The sequence below is a fragment of the Equus asinus genome, chromosome 26 (assembly GCF_041296235.1).
Source record: "Equus asinus isolate D_3611 breed Donkey chromosome 26, EquAss-T2T_v2, whole genome shotgun sequence".
In the NCBI taxonomy this organism is placed as follows: Eukaryota; Metazoa; Chordata; class Mammalia; order Perissodactyla; family Equidae; genus Equus; species Equus asinus.
The window spans coordinates 1,068,505-1,076,550 of record NC_091815.1 but is presented as its reverse complement, the minus strand read 5'-3'; positions in this window follow the sequence as shown (position 1 = coordinate 1,076,550).

The following is an 8,046-nucleotide window of genomic DNA, read 5'->3' as shown; positions in this document are numbered from 1 at the left end:
CAGGGCAACAGTGCCTAGCTCAGGTGACAATCTTTAAGCAAAAGAAACACACAAGGGCGTGGGGAGCTGGCGAAAAGGCAACACTGAGAAATCCACCCTCTGAAACGGACGAAGATGGGCAACAGAGGCTAGCTCAGGTGGCAATCGTTAAGCAAAAGAAACACACAAGGGCGTGGAGACCTGGGGAAAAAGCAACACGGAGAAATCCACCCTCTGAAACTGAGGAAGATGGGCAAGAGAGGCTACCTCAGGTGGCAATCCTTAAGCAAAAACAAAGCACAAAGGCGTGGAGCCCTGGGGACAAAGCAACCCTGAAATATCTACCCTCTGAAACTGAGGAACATGGGCAAGAGAGGCTAGCTCAGGTGGCAATCGTTAAGCAAAAACAAAACACAAAGGCGTGGAGACCTGGGGAAAAAGCAACCCTGAAATATCTACCCTCTGAAACTGAGGAAGATGGGCAAGAGAGGCTGGCTTCAGGTGGCAATCTTTAAGCAAAAGAAACACACAAGGGCGTGGAGGCCTGGGGAAAAAGCAACACGGAGAAATCCACCCTCTGAAACTGAGGGACATGGGCAAAAGAAGCTAGCTCAGGTTGCAACCTTTAAGCAGAAAAAAAACACAAGGGCGTGCAGACCTGGCAAAAAAGCCACAGTGAGAAATCTACCCTCTGAAACCGACGAAGATGGACAACAGAGGCTAGCTCAGGTGGCAATTTTTAAGGAAAAATAAAAGGAAGTGCGTGGAGACCTGGGGAAAAAGCAACACGGAGAAATCTACCCTCTAGAACTGAGAAAGAAGCGCAACAGAGGCTAGCTCAGGTGGCAATCTTTAAGCAAAAAAAATAAGATAAAAAAATACAATGGCGAGGAGACCCGGTCAAAAAGCAACCCTGAAAAAGGTACCCTCTGAAACTGAGGAAGCAGGGCAACAGTGCCTAGCTCAGGTGACAATCTTTAAGCAAAAGAAACACACAAGGGCGTGGGGAGCTGGCGAAAAGGCAACACTGAGAAATCCACCCTCTGAAACGGACGAAGATGGGCAACAGAGGCTAGCTCAGGTGGCAATCTTTAAGCAAAAGAAACACACAAGGGCGTGGAGACCTGGGGAAAAAGCAACACGGAGAAATCCACCCTCTGAAACTGAGGAAGATGGGCAAGAGAGGCTACCTCAGGTGGCAATCCTTAAGCAAAAACAAAGCACAAAGGCGTGGAGCCCTGGGGACAAAGCAACCCTGAAATATCTACCCTCTGAAACTGAGGAACATGGGCAAGAGAGGCTAGCTCAGGTGGCACTCGTTAAGCAAAAACAAAACACAAAGGCGTGGAGACCTGGGGAAAAAGCAACCCTGAAATATCTACCCTCTGAAACTGAGGAAGATGGGCAAGAGAGGCTGGCTTCAGGTGGCAAACGTTAAGCAAAAGAAACACACAAGGGCGTGGAGACCTGGGGAAACAGCAACACGGAGATATCGACCCTCTGAAACTCAGGAAGATGGGCAAGAGAGGCTAGCTCAGGTGGCAATCGTTAAGCAAAAACAAAACCCAAAGGCGTGGAGACCTGGGGAAAAAGCAACCCTGAAATATCTACCCTCTGAAACTGAGGAAGATGGGCAAGAGAGGCTGGCTTCAGGTGGCAATCTTTAAGCAAAAGAAACACACAAGGGCGTGGGGAGCTGGGGAAAAGGCAACACTGAGAAATCCACCCTCTGAAACGGACGAAGATGGGCAACAGAGGCTAGCTCAGGTGGCAATCGTTAAGCAAAAGAAACACACAAGGGCGTGGAGGCCTGGGGAAAAAGCAACACGGAGAAATCCACCCTCTGAAACTGAGGGACATGGGCAAAAGAAGCTAGCTCAGGTTGCAACCTTTAAGCAGAAAAAAAACACAAGGGCGTGCAGACCTGGCAAAAAAGCCACAGTGAGAAATCTACCCTCTGAAACCGACGAAGATGGACAACAGAGGCTAGCTCAGGTGGCAATTTTTAAGGAAAAATAAAAGGAAGTGCGTGGAGACCTGGGGAAAAAGCAACACGGAGAAATCTACCCTCTAGAACTGAGAAAGAAGCGCAACAGAGGCTAGCTCAGGTGGCAATCTTTAAGCAAAAAAAATAAGATAAAAAAATACAATGGCGAGGAGACCCGGTCAAAAAGCAACCCTGAAAAAGGTACCCTCTGAAACTGAGGAAGCAGGGCAACAGTGCCTAGCTCAGGTGACAATCTTTAAGCAAAAGAAACACACAAGGGCGTGGGGAGCTGGCGAAAAGGCAACACTGAGAAATCCACCCTCTGAAACGGACGAAGATGGGCAACAGAGGCTAGCTCAGGTGGCAATCGTTAAGCAAAAGAAACACACAAGGGCGTGGAGGCCTGGGGAAAAAGCAACACGGAGAAATCCACCCTCTGAAACTGAGGGACATGGGCAAAAGAAGCTAGCTCAGGTTGCAACCTTTAAGCAGAAAAAAAACACAAGGGCGTGCAGACCTGGCAAAAAAGCCACAGTGAGAAATCTACCCTCTGAAACCGACGAAGATGGACAACAGAGGCTAGCTCAGGTGGCAATTTTTAAGGAAAAATAAAAGGAAGTGCGTGGAGACCTGGGGAAAAAGCAACCCTGAAATATCTACCCTCTGAAACTGAGGAAGATGGGCAAGAGAGGCTGGCTTCAGGTGGCAATCTTTAAGCAAAAGAAACACACAAGGGCGTGGGGAGCTGGGGAAAAGGCAACACTGAGAAATCCACCCTCTGAAACGGACGAAGATGGGCAACAGAGGCTAGCTCAGGTGGCAATCGTTAAGCAAAAACAAAACCCAAAGGCTTGGAGACCTGGGGAAAAAGCAACCCTGAAATATCTACCCTCTGAAACTGAGGAAGATGGGCAAGAGAGGCTGGCTTCAGGTGGCAATCTTTAAGCAAAAGAAACACACAAGGGCGTGGGGAGCTGGGGAAAAGGCAACACTGAGAAATCCACCCTCTGAAACGGACGAAGATGGGCAACAGAGGCTAGCTCAGGTGGCAATCGTTAAGCAAAAGAAACACACAAGGGCGTGGAGGCCTGGGGAAAAAGCAACACGGAGAAATCCACCCTCTGAAACTGAGGGACATGGGCAAAAGAAGCTAGCTCAGGTTGCAACCTTTAAGCAGAAAAAAAACACAAGGGCGTGCAGACCTGGCAAAAAAGCAACAGTGAGAAATCTACCCTCTGAAACCGACGAAGATGGACAACAGAGGCTAGCTCAGGTGGCAATTTTTAAGGAAAAATAAAAGGAAGTGCGTGGAGACCTGGGGAAAAAGCAACACGGAGAAATCCACCCTCTGAAACTGAGGAAGATGGGCAAGAGAGGCTACCTCAGGTGGCAATCCTTAAGCAAAAACAAAGCACAAAGGCGTGGAGCCCTGGGGACAAAGCAACCCTGAAATATCTACCCTCTGAAACTGAGGAACATGGGCAAGAGAGGCTAGCTCAGGTGGCAATCGTTAATCAAAAACAAAACACAAAGGCGTGGAGACCTGGGTAAAAAGCAACCCTGAAATATCTACCCTCTGAAACTGAGGAAGATGGGCAAGAGAGGCTGGCTTCAGGTGGCAATCTTTAAGCAAAAGAAACACACAAGGGCGTGGGGAGCTGGGGAAAAGGCAACACTGAGAAATCCACCCTCTGAAACGGACGAAGATGGGCAACAGAGGCTAGCTCAGGTGGCAATCGTTAAGCAAAAGAAACACACAAGGGCGTGGAGGCCTGGGGAAAAAGCAACACGGAGAAATCCACCCTCTGAAACTGAGGGACATGGGCAAAAGAAGCTAGCTCAGGTTGCAACCTTTAAGCAGAAAAAAAACACAAGGGCGTGCAGACCTGGCAAAAAAGCCACAGTGAGAAATCTACCCTCTGAAACCGACGAAGATGGACAACAGAGGCTAGCTCAGGTGGCAATTTTTAAGGAAAAATAAAAGGAAGTGCGTGGAGACCTGGGGAAAAAGCAACACGGAGAAATCCACCCTCTGAAACTGAGGAAGATGGGCAAGAGAGGCTACCTCAGGTGGCAATCCTTAAGCAAAAACAAAGCACAAAGGCGTGGAGCCCTGGGGACAAAGCAACCCTGAAATATCTACCCTCTGAAACTGAGGAACATGGGCAAGAGAGGCTAGCTCAGGTGGCAATCGTTAATCAAAAACAAAACACAAAGGCGTGGAGACCTGGGTAAAAAGCAACCCTGAAATATCTACCCTCTGAAACTGAGGAAGATGGGCAAGAGAGGCTGGCTTCAGGTGGCAATCTTTAAGCAAAAGAAACACACAAGGGCGTGGGGAGCTGGGGAAAAGGCAACACTGAGAAATCCACCCTCTGAAACGGACGAAGATGGGCAACAGAGGCTAGCTCAGGTGGCAATCGTTAAGCAAAAGAAACACACAAGGGCGTGGAGGCCTGGGGAAAAAGCAACACGGAGAAATCCACCCTCTGAAACTGAGGGACATGGGCAAAAGAAGCTAGCTCAGGTTGCAACCTTTAAGCAGAAAAAAAACACAAGGGCGTGCAGACCTGGCAAAAAAGCCACAGTGAGAAATCTACCCTCTGAAACCGACGAAGATGGACAACAGAGGCTAGCTCAGGTGGCAATTTTTAAGGAAAAATAAAAGGAAGTGCGTGGAGACCTGGGGAAAAAGCAACACGGAGAAATCTACCCTCTAGAACTGAGAAAGAAGCGCAACAGAGGCTAGCTCAGGTGGCAATCTTTAAGCAAAAAAAATAAGATAAAAAAATACAATGGCGAGGAGACACGGTGAAAAAGCAACCCTGAAAAAGGTACCCTCTGAAACTGAGGAAGCAGGGCAACAGTGCCTAGCTCAGGTGACAATCTTTAAGCAAAAGAAACACACAAGGGCGTGGGGAGCTGGCGAAAAGGCAACACTGAGAAATCCACCCTCTGAAACGGACGAAGATGGGCAACAGAGGCTAGCTCAGGTGGCAATCTTTAAGCAAAAGAAACACACAAGGGCGTGGAGACCTGGGGAAAAAGCAACACGGAGAAATCCACCCTCTGAAACTGAGGAAGATGGGCAAGAGAGGCTACCTCAGGTGGCAATCCTTAAGCAAAAACAAAGCACAAAGGCGTGGAGCCCTGGGGACAAAGCAACCCTGAAATATCTACCCTCTGAAACTGAGGAAGATGGGCAAGAGAGGCTGTCTTCAGGTGGCAATCTTTAAGCAAAAGAAACACACAAGGGCGTGGGGAGCTGGGGAAAAGGCAACACTGAGAAATCCACCCTCTGAAACGGACGAAGATGGGCAACAGAGGCTAGCTCAGGTGGCAATCGTTAAGCAAAAGAAACACACAAGGGCGTGGAGGCCTGGGGAAAAAGCAACACGGAGAAATCCACCCTCTGAAACTGAGGGACATGGGCAAAAGAAGCTAGCTCAGGTTGCAACCTTTAAGCAGAAAAAAAACACAAGGGCGTGCAGACCTGGCAAAAAAGCCACAGTGAGAAATCTACCCTCTGAAACCGACGAAGATGGACAACAGAGGCTAGCTCAGGTGGCAATTTTTAAGGAAAAATAAAAGGAAGTGCGTGGAGACCTGGGGAAAAAGCAACACGGAGAAATCTACCCTCTAGAACTGAGAAAGAAGCGCAACAGAGGCTAGCTCAGGTGGCAATCTTTAAGCAAAAAAAATAAGATAAAAAAATACAATGGCGAGGAGACCCGGTCAAAAAGCAACCCTGAAAAAGGTACCCTCTGAAACTGAGGAAGCAGGGCAACAGTGCCTAGCTCAGGTGAAAATCTTTAAGCAAAAGAAACACACAAGGGCGTGGGGAGCTGGCGAAAAGGCAACACTGAGAAATCCACCCTCTGAAACGGACGAAGATGGGCAACAGAGGCTAGCTCAGGTGGCAATCTTTAAGCAAAAGAAACACACAAGGGCGTGGAGACCTGGGGAAAAAGCAACACGGAGAAATCCACCCTCTGAAACTGAGGAAGATGGGCAAGAGAGGCTACCTCAGGTGGCAATCCTTAAGCAAAAACAAAGCACAAAGGCGTGGAGCCCTGGGGACAAAGCAACCCTGAAATATCTACCCTCTGAAACTGAGGAACATGGGCAAGAGAGGCTAGCTCAGGTGGCAATCGTTAAGCAAAAACAAAACACAAAGGCGTGGAGACCTGGGGAAAAAGCAACCCTGAAATATCTACCCTCTGAAACTGAGGAAGATGGGCAAGAGAGGCTGGCTTCAGGTGGCAATCTTTAAGCAAAAGAAACACACAAGGGCGTGGAGGCCTGGGGAAAAAGCAACACGGAGAAATCCACCCTCTGAAACTGAGGGACATGGGCAAAAGAAGCTAGCTCAGGTTGCAACCTTTAAGCAGAAAAAAAACACAAGGGCGTGCAGACCTGGCAAAAAAGCAACAGTGAGAAATCTACCCTCTGAAACCGACGAAGATGGACAACAGAGGCTAGCTCAGGTGGCAATTTTTAAGGAAAAATAAAAGGAAGTGCGTGGAGACCTGGGGAAAAAGCAACACGGAGAAATCTACCCTCTAGAACTGAGAAAGAAGCGCAACAGAGGCTAGCTCAGGTGGCAATCTTTAAGCAAAAAAAATAAGATAAAAAAATACAATGGCGAGGAGACCCGGTCAAAAAGCAACCCTGAAAAAGGTACCCTCTGAAACTGAGGAAGCAGGGCAACAGTGCCTAGCTCAGGTGACAATCTTTAAGCAAAAGAAACACACAAGGGCGTGGGGAGCTGGCGAAAAGGCAACACTGAGAAATCCACCCTCTGAAACGGACGAAGATGGGCAACAGAGGCTAGCTCAGGTGGCAATCCTTAAGCAAAAACAAAGCACAAAGGCGTGGAGCCCTGGGGACAAAGCAACCCTGAAATATCTACCCTCTGAAACTCAGGAAGATGGGCAAGAGAGGCTACCTCAGGTGGCAATCGTTAAGCAAAAACAAAACCCAAAGGCGTGGAGACCTGGGGAAAAAGCAACCCTGAAATATCTACCCTCTGAAACTGAGGAAGATGGGCAAGAGAGGCTGTCTTCAGGTGGCAATCTTTAAGCAAAAGAAACACACAAGGGCGTGGGGAGCTGGGGAAAAGGCAACACTGAGAAATCCACCCTCTGAAACGGACGAAGATGGGCAACAGAGGCTAGCTCAGGTGGCAATCGTTAAGCAAAAGAAACACACAAGGGCGTGGAGGCCTGGGGAAAAAGCAACACGGAGAAATCCACCCTCTGAAACTGAGGGACATGGGCAAAAGAAGCTAGCTCAGGTTGCAACCTTTAAGCAGAAAAAAAACACAAGGGCGTGCAGACCTGGCAAAAAAGCCACAGTGAGAAATCTACCCTCTGAAACCGACGAAGATGGACAACAGAGGCTAGCTCAGGTGGCAATTTTTAAGGAAAAATAAAAGGAAGTGCGTGGAGACCTGGGGAAAAAGCAACACGGAGAAATCTACCCTCTAGAACTGAGAAAGAAGCGCAACAGAGGCTAGCTCAGGTGGCAATCTTTAAGCAAAAAAAATAAGATAAAAAAATACAATGGCGAGGAGACACGGTGAAAAAGCAACCCTGAAAAAGGTACCCTCTGAAACTGAGGAAGCAGGGCAACAGTGCCTAGCTCAGGTGACAATCTTTAAGCAAAAGAAACACACAAGGGCGTGGGGAGCTGGCGAAAAGGCAACACTGAGAAATCCACCCTCTGAAACGGACGAAGATGGGCAACAGAGGCTAGCTCAGGTGGCAATCTTTAAGCAAAAGAAACACACAAGGGCGTGGAGACCTGGGGAAAAAGCAACACGGAGAAATCCACCCTCTGAAACTGAGGAAGATGGGCAAGAGAGGCTACCTCAGGTGGCAATCCTTAAGCAAAAACAAAGCACAAAGGCGTGGAGCCCTGGGGACAAAGCAACCCTGAAATATCTACCCTCTGAAACTGAGGAAGATGGGCAAGAGAGGCTGTCTTCAGGTGGCAATCTTTAAGCAAAAGAAACACACAAGGGCGTGGGGAGCTGGGGAAAAGGCAACACTGAGAAATCCACCCTCTGAAACGGACGA